Source organism: Felis catus, chromosome D2, assembly GCF_018350175.1.
Source record: "Felis catus isolate Fca126 chromosome D2, F.catus_Fca126_mat1.0, whole genome shotgun sequence".
NCBI lineage: Eukaryota > Metazoa > Chordata > Mammalia > Carnivora > Felidae > Felis > Felis catus.
In genome coordinates this window covers 5,128,558-5,145,033 of record NC_058378.1, presented here as the reverse complement: position 1 = coordinate 5,145,033, position 16,476 = coordinate 5,128,558, and the positions used below count along the sequence as shown (strand labels likewise).

At 42.2% G+C, this 16,476-nt stretch overlaps 1 protein-coding gene across 8 annotated transcripts in view; it reads left to right on the top strand.

Annotated features, from left to right (window-relative positions):
- PRKG1 (protein kinase cGMP-dependent 1) overlaps positions 1-16,476 on the top strand; it is a 1,254,852-nt gene that overhangs the window by 1,209,352 nt on the left and 29,024 nt on the right. The window lies entirely within an intron of this gene.

The following is a 16,476-nucleotide window of genomic DNA, read 5'->3' as shown; positions in this document are numbered from 1 at the left end:
ATATACGTATACGTGTTATATATAGATATATACATAATATAACACGTATATATGTTTCATTTCCTTTATGTATATTTAAATTTACATTTTAATTATTGTAGCTAGGGTGCGTGATTAAGTGAGTGAGCACTGTTCGGAACTAAGGAAGGAAATAGATGAGTCAAATCTGTTTATCCTCTATTTATCATCTATCTGATTAAAGATCTTTACCAGTGCTTTAAGACTTTAAAAATCACATAAATGAGGTAGTAATTCTGTGATTCTGGATTTGCAAGCACCTAGTCAGGTTATAGGGACTGTGTTTTATATAATCATATTAGATAACACGGTTCGAATATTTCACACCCATTCATGTCATACAGGTAAGTGTTAGGGTGATGAGGACACGTTGGTGCAAGGTTATTCGTTAAACACGTTGCGTGGATGTGGCATGAACCGAATGAAAGCGTACTCTGTTGTGCCTTTGAAATACGCATTTAAGAACTGATGTATTACAACATAAACTGGAAAAAAAATGTATTCTGGTGACTGAGTTGCTGCATTCCAAGACTGTGTGGGTAGAAACCCTATTTGGGAGGCAGATTCATTTTCACCTCCCTGCTGCATGGAGGCGTCCCTGATACCAGAAACCAGTACAGTATGTTAGGAACTCCCTGTAGAGTGCAGTAAACAGTTCCTGTTGCCATCAGGGGACTAGAAATCCCCTTCCATCAAAGTAGACTGAGCCAGCGCTGTCTCCGATGTTTGTCCGTTTGTGCCGTAGTTGGGATTTCTGGCTTTGACAGGCAGGAAAAAATGGTATTTACCTAAACATTAGACAAGACAACTTTGGAGCCATAATGTGTTTCATTGAACTTGCGCTATGCTTCCGTTAACACTGGTTGGAGACACCATAGTTATACGGCTTCTGATTTGACTGCTGATTCATAGTGAGATTTTAGGTTACAGGAATACAAATTAAGGGCCCGGGAAAACTTGTTTTTCTGAATTCTGCCAGTTAACGCGGTCTTAGTTTTCTTTTTTCAAGAACTTTGATTTTGCAACAAAATATAACTGTTCGTAGAGCTAGTGAAGATTTATTACCGGTGTTGTATTTTACTGGGGGTGTTGGGACGTATAAACAGGTCAGGGGGTAGAGCTCCCTGCCAGGAAGAGCTTATGGTCTGGTGTGTTTATTTACTGAGCTGCGCATGTCTCAACCCCTTTCTGAATGAGGCACTATAAAGGACAGAATTCCTAGAGTTTGATTTTCTGACTTGTAGTTTCTTAAATATATTTTTTCAAAGACCGTGGACAGATTGTTGTTTTCGTTAACATTTACATTACAAATGTGTGGCCTCCTGGAGGTCTGAGAATTTCAAGTTGGGGACCTTAAGTTACCGGTGAGATATTTTAGGAAATATTGGAGTTTACTTAGGATGTTTGAAATACTGAAAATTGTTCATAGACACTGAAACCCACTTTATGCTAAACAATTAAATGCCAAGCTGACAATAGAAAACCTCTAGAAAGCTCCGTCAAAAATGTTTGAGGAAGCACAACTAACCAGAAAATTAGAGATGGTACACACACACACACACACACACGCACACACACACACACACACTATGTATCCCAGGAGAGACAGTCAAGTGTAGTTCAGTCTAATTTTCTTCTTCTCCTGGATAATTACATTTTACTCTTCTACACAGATGTTTATAGGCTAATGAACACCATAACCTGAGGAATTAATTTGAGTTGGAGCCCAGTTTATAAAAACATTAGATATGCCCGTAAATGATAAATCCCTAATGGGCCCCGAAGCACAACCACATATATTAGAAAAAAGGCACATGTTTTTAACCTCTGAAGTGACATGACGATCTTGTGTCATTTTGCACTTCCCCCCAAAAATACCGTAGGAGCATCTGAATACCCCGACTGTCTTGACTGTTCAGTGTGGCCTGGCCGTGCAGGTGATCCCTGTCGCCCTACCATCCGCTGCCTCCTCCCTGCCTGGTAATACTAGTTATTGTGTGTGGAACATATTCTTCGCTGTGATTTTTCATTTTTTACACGTATTCAGTGAAGCCAGAATTTGAGGGGTGTGGCCTCAACACTCTGACTGTAATTACACGTACTGTGATCCTAGCGTGTGGTGAATCACCGTGAACCATGGCTCAGGAGACAGTAGTGAATCTTTCGAGCAGTACCCACACCATTCATAGTTCAGAGGAGGAGAAGGCAGAGCTCAGTTCTGTTGTGATGATAGAACTCTCCACTCTCTCCTGAGAAAGACGTATGCAAGAAAATTCTATCACTCTCATAGAGCAAAAAGGGTAAGCGATAGCACCTCCACATGGATTCATGTCACGTACGTATGTGCTCAGTACTGTACCAAGTGTATAAAGTGGATATCTTGAACCTACCAATCCTTAGTTCAGCAATGATGTTGATCAGGTAAATAACAAGATAAAAAACATACCACATTACACTTTAATTTCATAATAATATTTTAAAAAATTTTCCCAGGTATAGATTGTAAGAATGTAAACTCTTAGGTTGAGTGTAAAGAATTAAATGTGAGTTTTTGAACGCCATTTCCCGGTAGAACTAAGTTAGGAGTTTTCTTATTTGACACACGGATTAGGTTTGTGTTATTTTGCATAGTGACGCCCTTCAGAGCCTTCTTAGCATTTCTTAATTTTTATTATTTACATCAATTTGGGTGAATTTAGATGCAGGAGGATATTTCAGGCAGGAGAATTGCTAAATCGTTTACTGCCAGTGTTTGTAGAAGAGAACGTAATTTTGCCACAAAACAGAACTCAGCTATTTGTTCAGTGATGAGGTCAGAAGCTTGAAGAAACTGTCTTACGTGCATGAGAATTCTGCTCTAAAGCTATTAAGTCTATTTCATAAATACCTTTAGCGTAACCGATTTTAATGAGTTGAATATCAGACGTGTCCCGTTCACAGCTATTACCTTTGGGAAGCCATCCATACTGCTTTCCTTTCTGTTATCTGGCAGAAACCACATTTTCTGACCATTTTTTTTTTATTTTGAAGAATGGGCCTTCTCATTTGTTCAGTGCTGCCTGTTTATCTTCCAGAAGACCACATTCCATTTATAAGTACTTTCAGCAAAAGAACCCTGCTTTTTTATAGATGATTTACTCATTAAAGCAGGAAGCTCTGCTGGAAGATACCTTGGTAATCCTCTTAATTTACCGGGCATGACTGCAAAACAAGGAGCATGATTTTACAATCACAAATGAAAATTAGTCCTGTTGCTCTGTGGTCACGTTCCTGATTTCCTCTACTTTTCCTCTTGTCAGAGGGCTGCTGGCTTTTCAGAATAGATTTGCACAAATCGGATTTTGGAACCTGGCCATGCTGATGTGGTTGCCCTGGATAGTAGATATTTAATCTTTGTGTGCAGCAATCCAGAGCCTCCAAAAGTGGAGAAAATGGAGGGACGCAGACATGGAAGATGTAATCTCTGTCTTCTTGGATTGTTTTCTGTCTATATCATATATTCCATATTTATGCAGCGGGTTGTCTGCTGGGACATACACAGTGTGAAGTAAAATAGCCATTGCCTCTAGGGACTCCGTTTCCTGGGAAGGACCGTCATGGAAGCGAATAAATAATCCAATAATCAAGGTATGGAGCAGCCTGTGGTTGGTGCTCGGGAGAGCAAGACACCTTGGAGGAAGTGGCATTTGTAAGACAGGAGAGTCAGCGCCTCTACGTGAAGACCCTGAAGCTTTCCAGTACATTCTTATAAAATGCAACAACTGCAGGGTAGTTGATGGGCAAACTGATATTAGTGATGTTTTTTAACGCATATTACTTCCTTACTAAAGTAAGCCTTTCGTTTGAACGCTGCTTTGTGATCTTCAAACTGGCCCACATCCAGTATATAATTTTACCTTTATGCGGCATGATCTGCTTTAACCAGAAGGAAGTCAGGATTAATGCATAGAAGGAGCCTAGGACCCCGCAGTCAGTGAAAGGGCTGCTGTTACGGCCCAGAGCTACCTATTTGGTTTTTAACTTGAGGTTTCTTCTGTCCTTCTGGCTTCTCAATTATAACACCAAGAGCAGCCACCGCAATGCGGTGGAACCAATGTTGTCACGTATCCAGCTTCGTTTTAAAAAGAAGAAAGATGTCTTCTTGAATTCTAGAGCCTGTAATAGACATAAATGTGGAACAGACGCTGTGATCACCCACTGTTCACATCTGCTTCTGTCAAACCTTCAGAGGCTCTTCCTTCTCCGAATCTTTTGCTGTCCTTACTTCAGCGGTTAAAATGTCTCTGCGGAAACAATGGCGACGACAAAATCAGACATTATAATGTAGTAGCAAAAGCTGGGGCTCCGGAATCAGACCTTCTGGATTCAGATTTTAGCAGCTGTGTATGCTCTGTCATTTGCTCAGGAGTCACTAGCTTCCGAGCCTCAGTTTCCCCGTCTCCAAAATGAGGATAATAGTAGGCTTTGAGCCACCCGAGGTCACAAAGACTAAACGAGTTAACGCCCCCACATAGCGTCGCACATCCTAGGTCAGTAAGTGGTGCGATGTTACTGTTGTTAGATCATTATTAAAATATGCTAATGATAGCTATTTATCATTCCCAGCTATACCCACAGGAGGAGAAGGGAAGGGAATAATTTTACTCTTTTTTCCTCCCTTGCTCTGCCGAGTCCCAACAGTACAAACGTTTCTCAGCCATAAGAAAGAGCCTGAGGTCTTCAAATGACCCCAGTAATAGTGTCTATCAAATCCCGCCCCCCCCCCCCCCAAACCGCGAATGCTCCTTACTTAGGGACCGGTCATGAGTGGAGGCGGGACACGATTTCCAGTCTTGCTCACGCTGAGCCTTCACGTGCCCCAAGTCTCTTTCGCTTATCTGTCTTCTCGGTTGTAAAGGGCCAGCTCTTAACCTCTCGACGGGAAATAGTTTCAGGTGCAGTCCGCTGAATCCTATCCAGTGTCTCCGCAGCCTTCTTAAACCACGGAACCCTGACCGGGCCTAATGGGGGCCTGGCTCTTGCCAAGTGGACCACACAGGTCATCTCTCCTCTGTTCTGTGACCCAGCACAGGAGGGGGCAATGTGGCCGAAGTCACAGGCCACGCCCCACACAGGTCACGGGGCCATAAGGATCCGTGGCACTCTTGCGGCCTTTTTGCCAGCTGCGTGGCTCCGGGCCAGGCCTGGAGGGCTGTGTCCACCAAGGCAAAACGAACGGATGATTAAGCAAGAAATGAGGCGATAAATCCATTGCTCTGTCAGCAGAGTTCTGTTTCATCGTTACGAAAGGCGAACAGCTTAACTCCAAAGGGAAACCCCACGTAAGACGAAAACATTTCGAGAGCTTCCTGACTGCCAAGCCACACGGCAGTGAAATAGAATAGCTATGGGATCGCCGGGTGGCATTGCCACTTGTGGCCACGGTGATTTAGTGCGGAGGATGCCTGGGGAAACCCTCCTGCCCTCTGTGACCCCGAGTGAGCGCGGACTCTCCACTCCTTGACAACTCCCAGCCTGCCTCATTTTAATGCTTTTCCCTCGCCAGTACTCGAGTCGGTTTATTATGAAAGAGACCCTCCGCATGGTAGATTTATTCTTCAAAAGGATATAAATGGACACACGTGATTTATTGTGATACATAGCAGTGATTTCTAAGAAAGTCATTCGGCTAGCTGATGAAACTCCGATTCGGGAAACACGAATTGAGCAGAACACATACAGTCACAACATAGTGCGTCTCCTAAGATGGCCGACCGCACTCTCACACGTAGCGAAGTCTGTCTCTGGATGCTATGCCAGTCACGTTGTGCATTACTTCCTCTTGTCACTGCAGGATATATTTGATACAAGAGACGTGACACAGGTCGGTCCACCCAATGACTGCGAAGAATCACTTGCTTACGCATCTTTTGAAATGACCAATTTTATATCCCATCTGTAGAAATGAGTATTTCTCATTAAAAGGATGTTGAATCAGGGTCCTGAAGTAAATTAAAATGTCCCTTTCTCCTCCAAAGCTGCGATTGATTCTAGAAAGATGAATGGAAATCTAGAAGGCAGCAGGCATGTCTTCCCAAGGGTTAAGATATCGGTGATAAGAGAGTATATCCAGAAGTTAACATTTTGGTCACACTTGCCTTTATGTTTTCTGTGACATCCATTTGCTTTCATTTTTTTTTTAACTTGGTGAATTTATGGACACGTCACAGTCAGCAAAGATTTATCTATTATACAATCCCTAAATATTTTTAGGGGGATAGAGAAATAGCAGAAGTGATTTCTGCCCTTAAGGAATTTCTCCCTTCTCATAAAAAAGAAAGTAAGACTAACGCGTATGAAAAGTAACATATGACATCCTTTAGTATTGTATTAACTTCTAAATTATGCAGAAAGGTTCTCGGTGTTTCAGAAAGTGGGAGACCATTTGGAGCTGATTGCGTAGAAGAGGCTACAAGAAAACAAAGACTGAAGCCGGGGCTTAGGGACTTGGTTGGGCTTTAAGGGAGCAGCTGGGGAAAAGGCCATTCGAGGCAAAGGTTACAACACAGAGGGCCACATGTCTTCACAGGCCACAGAAGCGAGTGGCAGACTCGCTCAGGGGGTGTGTGAAGGAAGAGGTAAGAGGTGCCCGTAGCCCATCAGTGGGGGGGTCGCTGTGTTCTGTTCTGAAAGGAGGTTAGATGTGAAAGCACTGGGCATTTTTTGGGCATGAGGTCAAGTACTGAAAACATATAAAACACAGACTCAGCTCTCAGCTACCACCTGTGAATAAAAGAATACGCTATAAAGTGACTCGACAGGCTATTTTTAGGTGGGGCCACTGCCAAAGTAAACATCATCATGTCTCTTCTGAATAAGGTAGTTTGCTTTGTGCCAAGATGTAGTGTGTGTCCCTGACAATTTCACATCAACACTGTCCAAGAGGAATCCCATTCATGAGAAGGAAAAACCCTCCCTTTGTCTATGTTAGTAATGTTGAAAATAGCCAGGCCTTTAAAATGAAATGGTTGATCTTGTTTTGTGGGGAAGAAATAGGAAATAGTCATTCTGCATGTTTCAGTTTAGTTCGTCAACTGTACACATTTAATTTACTGCCAATTCATTCTTGTCCCTCGTATCCCCCGTTGTCATTTACATATACAACATTCTAGCTTGAGTATTGAGCTCTGAGATCAGGAGCTTCTGGGGGTCGGATGGCTTGGTTCTTAGCCCCTGACGCCAGCCAGCCTTACAAGTTCATGGTAAGAGCAGAGAGACCATCAAGACCCAAAAGGAATCAAAATAAGCTCAACCAAGGGGAGCCGCTGTGTGACCGTGGCTCCAATTCCACCTCCATTTGGACAGAGCGGTTTAAATGTTTAATGGGACTGGTTTCCGTAAATTAAGTTAGCGTGAGCAAAAAAATACTAAATACATGTCGAACTGGCTTAACTACATTTGAAATGTATTATATTTATGCAAAATCTTGTGAAAAGTTTCAAGTGTAAAAACGAGGAAGGAGTCACCCTATTTATTTAATATCAGAAAGGGTGAAGTTCAAGTGTAACATCTATCAAGATATGAAGATCCAATTATAAACCTTCTGATAAAGATTCTTCCAGTATGTACAGAAACATTATGACATTACTTATGCCCTGTGTCTCAAAAGTATGACAAGAACACAAACATTTTCATGAATTAAGCTGATCACATCTCAGAGAATTGAATTTTGCAATATGTGATTCTGTTTCATATCCACTCATTTTAAAGCTTCACAGAGTCAATAAAGGAAAGAAATTGAAGTGTCAACTTGTGAGTTTCAGCTCCATCTATGTGAAATCTGAGGTTATAAGTGTGCTTTAAGTATTAGAGTAAGTTGAATTATGTGACATATTTTAGTGATCAATTTAGAAACGTGTAGGCAAGTTTGAAAACTTGCAGCACTACTCGATACATATGCATGAGATTAGGCACAGATATGAAATATTGGTTGGGGAGAGAAAATATTTGATAATTTGATGAGGGAAAGTAATTTTTTTTCGCTCATCTCTCTACCCACCTCCCCTCTGGCAGCCAATTCGTTCTCTGTATTTAAGAGTCTGTGTTGCTATTGTTGTTTGCTTGTTTTTATTCTTAGATTTAAGTTTAATCGTATGCTATTTGTCTTTCTCTGACTTATTTCATTTAGCATAATGCACCCTAGGTTCATTCATGGTGTAGTAAATAACAAGATCCCATTCTTTTCTATGGCTGAGTAATATTCCTGTGTGTGCGTGTGTGTGCACGTGCGAGCATCTATCCACACGCCACATCCTCTTTATCCATTCCTCTGTCGATGAACGCTTGGGCTGCTTCCATATCTTGGCTCTTGTAAGTAATGCCACAATAAACATAGGGGCGCATGTATCTTTTTGAAGAAGTGTTTCTGTGCACTTTGGGTAAATACCCAGTAGTGGAACTCTTTATTGCATTATATATCTGTTTTTAATCTTTTGAGGGACCGCCATACTGTTTTCCACAGTGGCTGTACCAATTTGCATTCCCACCAACAGTGCGTGAGGGTTCCTTTTTCCCTACATCCTCACCAACACCTGTTGTTTCCCATTTGTGATACCAGCCATTCTGACAGGTGGGAGGTGATACCTCACTGTGGTTTTGATTTGTTTTTCCCTGCTGATGAGTGATGTTGGGCATCTTTTCATGTGTCTGTTGGGCACCGTGTGTCTTCTTTTGAAAAACGTTTGAATTCTCTATTTTTTAATCCGACTGTTTGGTTTTCGGTGTTGAGTTGCAGAAGTTCTTTATGTACTTTGGATGTTAACCCTTCACTGGAGATGTCATTTGCAAATATCTTCCCCCATTCAGTAGGTCGCCTTTTTGTTTTGTTGATGGTTTCCTTCGCTGTGCAGAAGCTTTTAATTTTGGTGTAGTGCCAATAGTTTATTTTTGCTTTCGTTTCTCTTGCCTGAGGAACCTACCTACAAAAATCTTGCTAAGGGTATCGTCCATGAGATTACTGCCCATGTTTACTTTTAAGGGTTTTATGGTTTCTGCTCTCACATTTAGGCCTTTAATCCATTTATTTTTGTGTATGGTGTGAGAAAGTGGCCCACTTTCATTCTTTTGCATGTAGTTGCCCAGTTTTCCCAACACCATTTATTGAAAAAACTGTCTCTTCCCCATTGTATATTCTTGCCTTATTTGTGATAGATTAATCGGCCATATAAGCACAGGTTTGTTTCTAGACTCTGTTCCATTCCATTGACTATGTGTCTGTTTTTGTGTGCCTGATGAGGGAAAATAATTTAAAGTTTCTCATATCAATTTTAGTAATCACTACAAGATGAAATAAGGTTTATTTTATGCAGGTTCTATACACAAGAGAAAATGGTATATTTTTGTTTATTTTTTTTAACATTTATTTATTTTTGAGAGACAGAGCATGAGCTGAGGAGGGGCAGAGAGAGAGGGAGACACAGAATCTGAAGCGGGCTCCAGGCTCCGAGCTGTCAGCACAGAGCCTGACGCGGGGCTCGAACTTACGAACTGTGAGATCATGACCTGAGCTGAAGTCAGATGCTTAACCGACTGAGCCACCCAAGCGCCCCATGAGAAGATGGTATATTTGAATTGCACATTTCAGTAAACAGTATTGATTCAATATAGGTAGATTTTTTTTAGTCCAAATGAATCAGTGTTAATTCCTTAATAAGAGAAATCACAAGTATTCTTTGATTTCCAAGTGATTTCTATAAAAGAGTCCAACCATTTGTTCATGTTGTAATTAAAAATAGGAGGTGTGGTTTTCTTTTCCTGATCTTCCTCTAAACTGAAAGTTAAATGTCTGTTTTGAAAACTATCTCCTCTGTGAAAATAGTCTTAACTTGGCTTTTGACCAATTTGAATTTAATAACATAAATATATCCTGATATTTCTTCTCATTAGCTGTAGAACTGAGTGTTGAGTCTGAAGGCAGAGTACAAACCAAATAGGACTATCGACATGTTTGATGAAGGGTTGAGGTGAACACGAGAAGGAAAATAAAGATGGGGAGAAGAGAGACCCTCTCTTGATCGTCACTTGTGCAAATGGCAGAGGAAAATGTATACATAATATAAGCTCTTTTTTGCCCTGCTCCTTTGGTATGGTATAGAAAATGGTGTAATTGTCTCACTTAGAAGTAAGTTTTACGTGTAAAACCACTTACCATAAAATTGTGTAATGATGTCATGTCTCTGTCCCTCCCGTCTGAAAAGGTCTTCAACTCTGGCATCTGTGTGAACTCATAATCCATCCCTCTCATTCTCTGTGTCCCCTGGCTATGTGTCACACAGGCTGTGACAAGTCCCTTATGCCCTCCTCCCTTGTGCATCCTTTGGAACAAACTTAAGATTCATTCTTAAGTTTGGACGCCAAGGAAAAGGACATGCATGATGTTATTGTGCAGAGAGAGAGGTGAGGGATAACTTTCTGAGCATCTAGAACGAAAAGTTTTAACCACAGGAATTCTTCTATCTGGATTACTTACAAAGCTCTTTCCTCCCGGTTTAAAAAGAACTGAAAATAAGAGATCATTTTTACGCTGGACCACATAACATGGGTTGTGTGATTAAAAGTGTGCTGTTTTATTTGGAGAAAATATTAGCCATTCCTATTTTGTCACTATCCAGCTATTAAAGTTAGGATGGCCCTGCCCAGATTTCTTTAGGCCTTAGAGCCTGTCTTGATGCTCTTCTTGGGAAAGCCACCGCCATTTTTATCCAGTGCATAGTCTTTGAAAATTAGTAACATGGGGTTGAGAGAACAGAGAAAGAGAAACCACCTCTCAGCCGAAGATGTACGTCCCATAAACTCAAGGTCATGCTTCCAGAGTGAACCAGCATGTTTTCTGAAGCTTACCTTTGTCTTACTTGGGAACTTTCCCCTTTTCCTTTGTCCCAGGCTACTGGCCCATGTTTGTTGGGCTGCTTCCATAAGGTTAATTATAATTAACATCCTTTAAAACTGCATATCCAGGGGCACTTGGGTGGCTTGGTTGAGTGCTCTACTCTTGATCTTGGCTCAGGTCATGATCCCAGGGTCGTGGAATCGAGCCCCACGTGAGGCTCTGTGCTGAGCATGGAGCCTGCTTGGGATTCTCTCCCTCTACCCCTCTCCCCTGCTCTCTATAAAATACAATAAAAAGTAAAATAAAATAAATGCATATTCGTTATGTCAAATTGCAGATGCATAGAGTTTCCCAGCTGGAAAGAGCCCTTGTATTTAATAGAGTTAAGGCCTTTCCTGAGGCCCAGAAGTTACATAATTAATCATAAACATGAACCATACAGGGCTCAACCCTGGGGATCCTGCATGAGCTTACCTAAGCTCACTTCATCACCTCTGTTCCATGGCATTAGTGTAACTAACTGAGGGCATTAAGGGAATCACCTTTTTCCTGTTGCACTTGGAAATGTAATTTGCACCCGTTATAGAGGAATTTTGCATAATAAGCCATGTAATCCTGTCAGTTTCAGCCTTAATTTAAGAACTCATTTTAAAGGTTTTTTTATTACTTATTTTGAGAGACAGAGAGAGAGCATAAGCGGAGGAGGCACAAAGAGAGAGAGGGAGAGAGAGGGAGAGAGAGAATCTGTGCACTGTCAGCCCAGAGCCAGACGCGGGGCTTGAATCTACAGACCATGAGATCATGACCTGGGCCGATATTAAGAGTCAGGCCCTTAACTGACTGAGCTACCCAGATGCCCCTATTTAAGAAATCACTTTAATTACAATGTAGTTCAGAAAGCCATCTTCTCCTCCAAATAATAAAGATCTAGCTATATCACAAAACAAACTATGGATTAAATAGACCACTGGATGAACCGATTCGGCGGACCAGCTCTCCCTGAGGTACTAAGCCAGTTTTAAAGTTGTTCTAATCATAACTCAGCTCCCCAGTCAGAGCAGGGAATTGGGTCCAGCCAGAAACAAGCCTTTTTTTAAGACCAGCGCCTGCCGCAGATAGGAAGGAAGCATATGTTCTGATTGCTGGCAAGCGTGTCTTCGCAGCTCTTTAACATGCTGGGGTCCCTGCCTCCCTCCTTCGGGTCGGTGCCATTGGGACACCACCTGGAGCTCGGCAGTTAAGAAATCGTCAAAACCTGGGTCAGACATTCCCATATTTAGGTCCACTCTGCCCGTGTACGGATGCATTCGAATGGCACCCCAGTGCTCCACACGGAGGCAACGTTTCACTATCAATAAAGCTTTTGTCCCTTCTAATATTGGGTCTAGCACAGCATTGTTTGTAAAAATAAATAAGAGGAAGATCGTGAGTATTACCATTTTCTTGTTCTTTTTCCCCTTTCTAGGAATTTTGGGAGTAAAAGCTGTGTGGTGCGAGGGCCAGGAATCTTTGGAAAGTAGCATCTCACCCCTTTACGTGTTTCCCTGGCGAGACGGAGATCGGTGATTGGGGTTAGGAACGGGCCTCCGCTGGGTCATATTTGGAGGAAATTTCTTTAGCCTGAAGGGACCTTAATGTTGGAAGCCCATAGGAATAAAGGCAGCTAGTACACACTGAATGTGTGCTCTGTTCTAGACTGGGGAGGCTATGTGGGCTCTTTTGTTTCGTCCTCGCATGTAAACTCATGTGCCAGATACGGAGAGAGGGAGAGAGTGTCAGAAATGTGCCCAAGACCACAAGCCAAAAAGCGGTGGAGATGGAAACAAAAGTAGTCACATTTCAGGGCTCACATCTCGCCAGTGTACTAGCCTGTGCACCGGGGGTGTGAGCCAGTTGGCAAAGGACGACTGAGCTGGGGCACACACCCAACCCCGCCAGGCTGGGAAGGATTCTCCGACAAGAGGGGGGCCGGGAAGCAAGGCATGGGTCCACGTGCCTCCGTCCACACTATAGATTTCCTCTCTAGCTGCCCCCACTACAAAAAGTCCTCACCGTCACCTCAAATTGACAGGCGTGGCCTTGGCGTAATTCATTTGGCCAACAGGAAAAATTAAGAGCTAACTACGTTGCACCTTCAAATTTGCCATGGAATAGTTTTGTGGAAACACTTTTATGATAAAGTCTGATAACTTAGGCCCAGTAAATGCAGATTCCTATCATGGACTCTGAGCGTTTATATTGAAGACAAGAATATGGCAAGTCCCTTGAGAGGTTAGTGTGGTTCAGCCCAAACCTGAATGGATTGTTCTGCTTTGTACCACTTCTCAAGGTCTTTGCTTTCATGCAATTCTAGGAGAGTGGTTCCCATGGAACCAAAATCCTTTGAGAGAGCCAGACAGTAATACACAGCTAGTACAATTTAAAGGAGACTTTAAAATGTATTTTCCATGATGAAAGTCATTGTGTTTTCCCATCATAAAAGGGATATAGGATTCAAAAATGTAAAAATTTCCCTAAGGGAAAACTATTATTAACCTATGGGGGAACACGTTTCCAATCGTGTCTTCCTAGATTTATTTTAGATGTATACATATTCATATAAATACTATTTATAGGGTCATAAAATGTACAGTGGCTTGTATCCTGTATCAGATAAATAGATGATAAAGTTACACATGTATATATAAGTCAACTTGGGCTATTTTTCCATAATAAGTATAATTCTAAGTATTTTAATTCAAGCTAGTTAACATACAGTGTAATATTAGTTTCAGGTGTGCGATATAATGATTCAACCTTCCATACATCACCTGGTGCTCGTCACAAGTGCCCTCCTCGGGGCGCCTGGGTGGCGTAGTCGGTTAAGCGTCCGACTTCAGCCAGGTCACGATCTCGTGGTCCGTGAGTTTGAGCCCCGCGTCGGGCTCTGGGCTGACGGCTCAGAGCCTGGAGCCTGCTTCCGATTCTGTGTCTCCCTCTCTCTGCCCCTCCCCCGTTCATGCTCTGTCTCTCTCTGTCCCAAAAATAAATAAACATTGAAAAAAAAAAAAAAAAAAACAAGTGCCCTCCTCAATCCTCATCACCTGTTGAACCCATCCCCCACCCGCCTCCCCCCTGGTGACCATCACTTTGTTCTCTATAGTTAAGAGTGTTTGTTTTGTCCCTCTCTCATTTTCTTCCCTTTGCTAAATCACCATTTTAAGTCATAGTTTTTACAGCTGCATTGCATGGATGTACCATTTTTTCCCCAAGCTTCTCTGCAGGGACATTTAGATTGTTTGGCTGTTTTTTTTTTTAATATGAAATTTATTGTCAAATTGGTTTCCATACAACACCAGTGCTCAACCCAACAGATGTCCTCCTCAATACCCATCACCCCCCCCACCCCTCCCTCCCACCCCCCCATCAACCCTCAGTTTGTTCTCAGTTTTTAAGATTCTCTTATGTTTTGGCTCCCTCCCTCTCTAACCTCTTTTTTTTTCCTTCCCCTCCCCCATGGTCTTCTGTTAAGTTTCTCAGGATCCACATAAGAGTGAAAACATGGTATCTGTCTTTCTCTGTATGGCTTATTTCACTTAGCATAACACTCTCCAGTTCCATCCACGATGTTACAAAAGGCCATATTTCATCCTTTCTCATTGCCAAGTAGCATTCCACTGTATATATAAACCACAACTTCTTTATCCATTTGTCAGTTGATGGACATTTAGGCTCTTTCCATAATTTGGCTATTATTGAAAGTGCTGCTATAAACATTGAGGTGCCAGTGCCTCTATGCATAGCACTCCTGTACCTTTGGGTAAATTCCCAGCAGTGCTATTGCTGGGTCATAGGGTAGATCTATTTTTAATTTTTTGAGGAACCTGCACACTGTTTTTCAGAGTGGCTGCACCAGTTTGCATTCCCACCAACAGTCCAAGAGGGTTCCCATTTCTCCACATCCTCTCCAGGACCTATAGTCTCCTGATTTGTTCATTTTGGCCACTCTGACTGGCATGAGGTGATAACTCAGTGTGATTTTGATTTGAATTTCCCTGATGAGGAGCAACGTTGAGCATCTTTTCATGTGCCTGTTGGCCATCTGGATGTCTGCTTTAGAGAAGTGTCTATTCATGTCTTCTGCCCATTTCTTCACTGGATTATTTGTTTTTTGGGTGTGGAGTTTGGTGAGCTCTTTATAGATTTTGGATACCAGCCCTTTGTCCGATATGTCATTTGCAAATATCTTTTCCCATTCCGTTAGTTGTCTTTTAGTTTTGTTGACTGTTTCCTTTGCAGTGCAGAAGCTTTTTATCTTCCTGAGGTCCCAGTAGTTCATTTTTGCTTTTAATTCCCTTGCCTTTGGAGATGGGTCAAGTAAGAAATTGCTGCAGCTGAGGTCAGAGAGGTCTTTTCCTGATTTCTCCTCTAGGGTTTTGATGGTTTCCTGTCTCACATTCACGTCCTTTATCCATTTTGAGTTTATTTTTGTGAATGGTGTAAGAAAGTGGTCTAGTTTCATCCTTCTGCATGTTGCTGTCCAGTTCTCCCAGCACCATTTGTTAAAGAGACTGTGTTTGGCTGTTACAAACAATGTTGAGTCGGACATATTGATTTATCAGGGGAAATTTTTTCAGGGAATTAACTCAGCACAAGAGACTGTGTTTGTTGAGTTACCTCCACCAATACTCCTCAAGCTCTCTGACTTCCTGGTTAAGAGCTGAGATCCCGGGAATCATGTGTCATTCTAGTTTGAAATGGAAGTGGAAATTCTAAGGGCTCTACTCTAAGGAGCTGGCAAGGTCTTTACAGAGTGCAAAGGAAGGTGGTTCCGGACCGTAGAACTGCCTCCACTCAAGCAGAGACCAAACAGAAAGCCTCAGTAGATTAACTATTTGGCTCAGTTAACTTCTTATAATTAATACTTATTAAACTGGCAACTAATAAGGCCAACATGTACCCCTCATTGGCCACCTGCTACCCAACAACTGTTACCACCATCTCCCTCCCCACCTACCCCCCCCAACCCACACTTCGACCCTTGGCTTCTCCTTGTGGAATTGTATCAGTCAGGTACCCCAGATCCCTGATAATATGTTGAGATCCCCTAGAAAATGGACAGTGAGGCTCAGGCTGGTGTCCTAAACCACATGTCTAGTGTGAGCGAAACTTACAGGAAACTGAGTTTGAGTTAGCCATTTCCATTAAACTCTCATTCGTAAAGCATCAGTCACTGTGCCGTCAATTTGTTTTATATTCAGCAGAAGGGAAGCAGCATATTCTGGAAATAGCTTGGGCCAAAAAGAGCATGGAGCCAGTTCTGCCACTTGACATCTCTGTCCTGGTCTTGGTCAAGATATGAACCTCTCTGGTATTCCTCAGTTTGATGCTCTGAAGAATGGGGATGACAATGGTACCTCAAAGGGTTGCCTAGAAGATTGAGAAAAGTCACTTATTGCACTGTTCCTGGCAAATATGAGCACTTTAATAATATTAGCTATTTTTTTTAATATACGAAATTTATTGTCAAATTGGTTTCCATACAACACCCAGTGCTCATCCCAAAAGGTGCCCTCCTCAATACCCATCACCCACCCTCCCCTCCCTCCCAC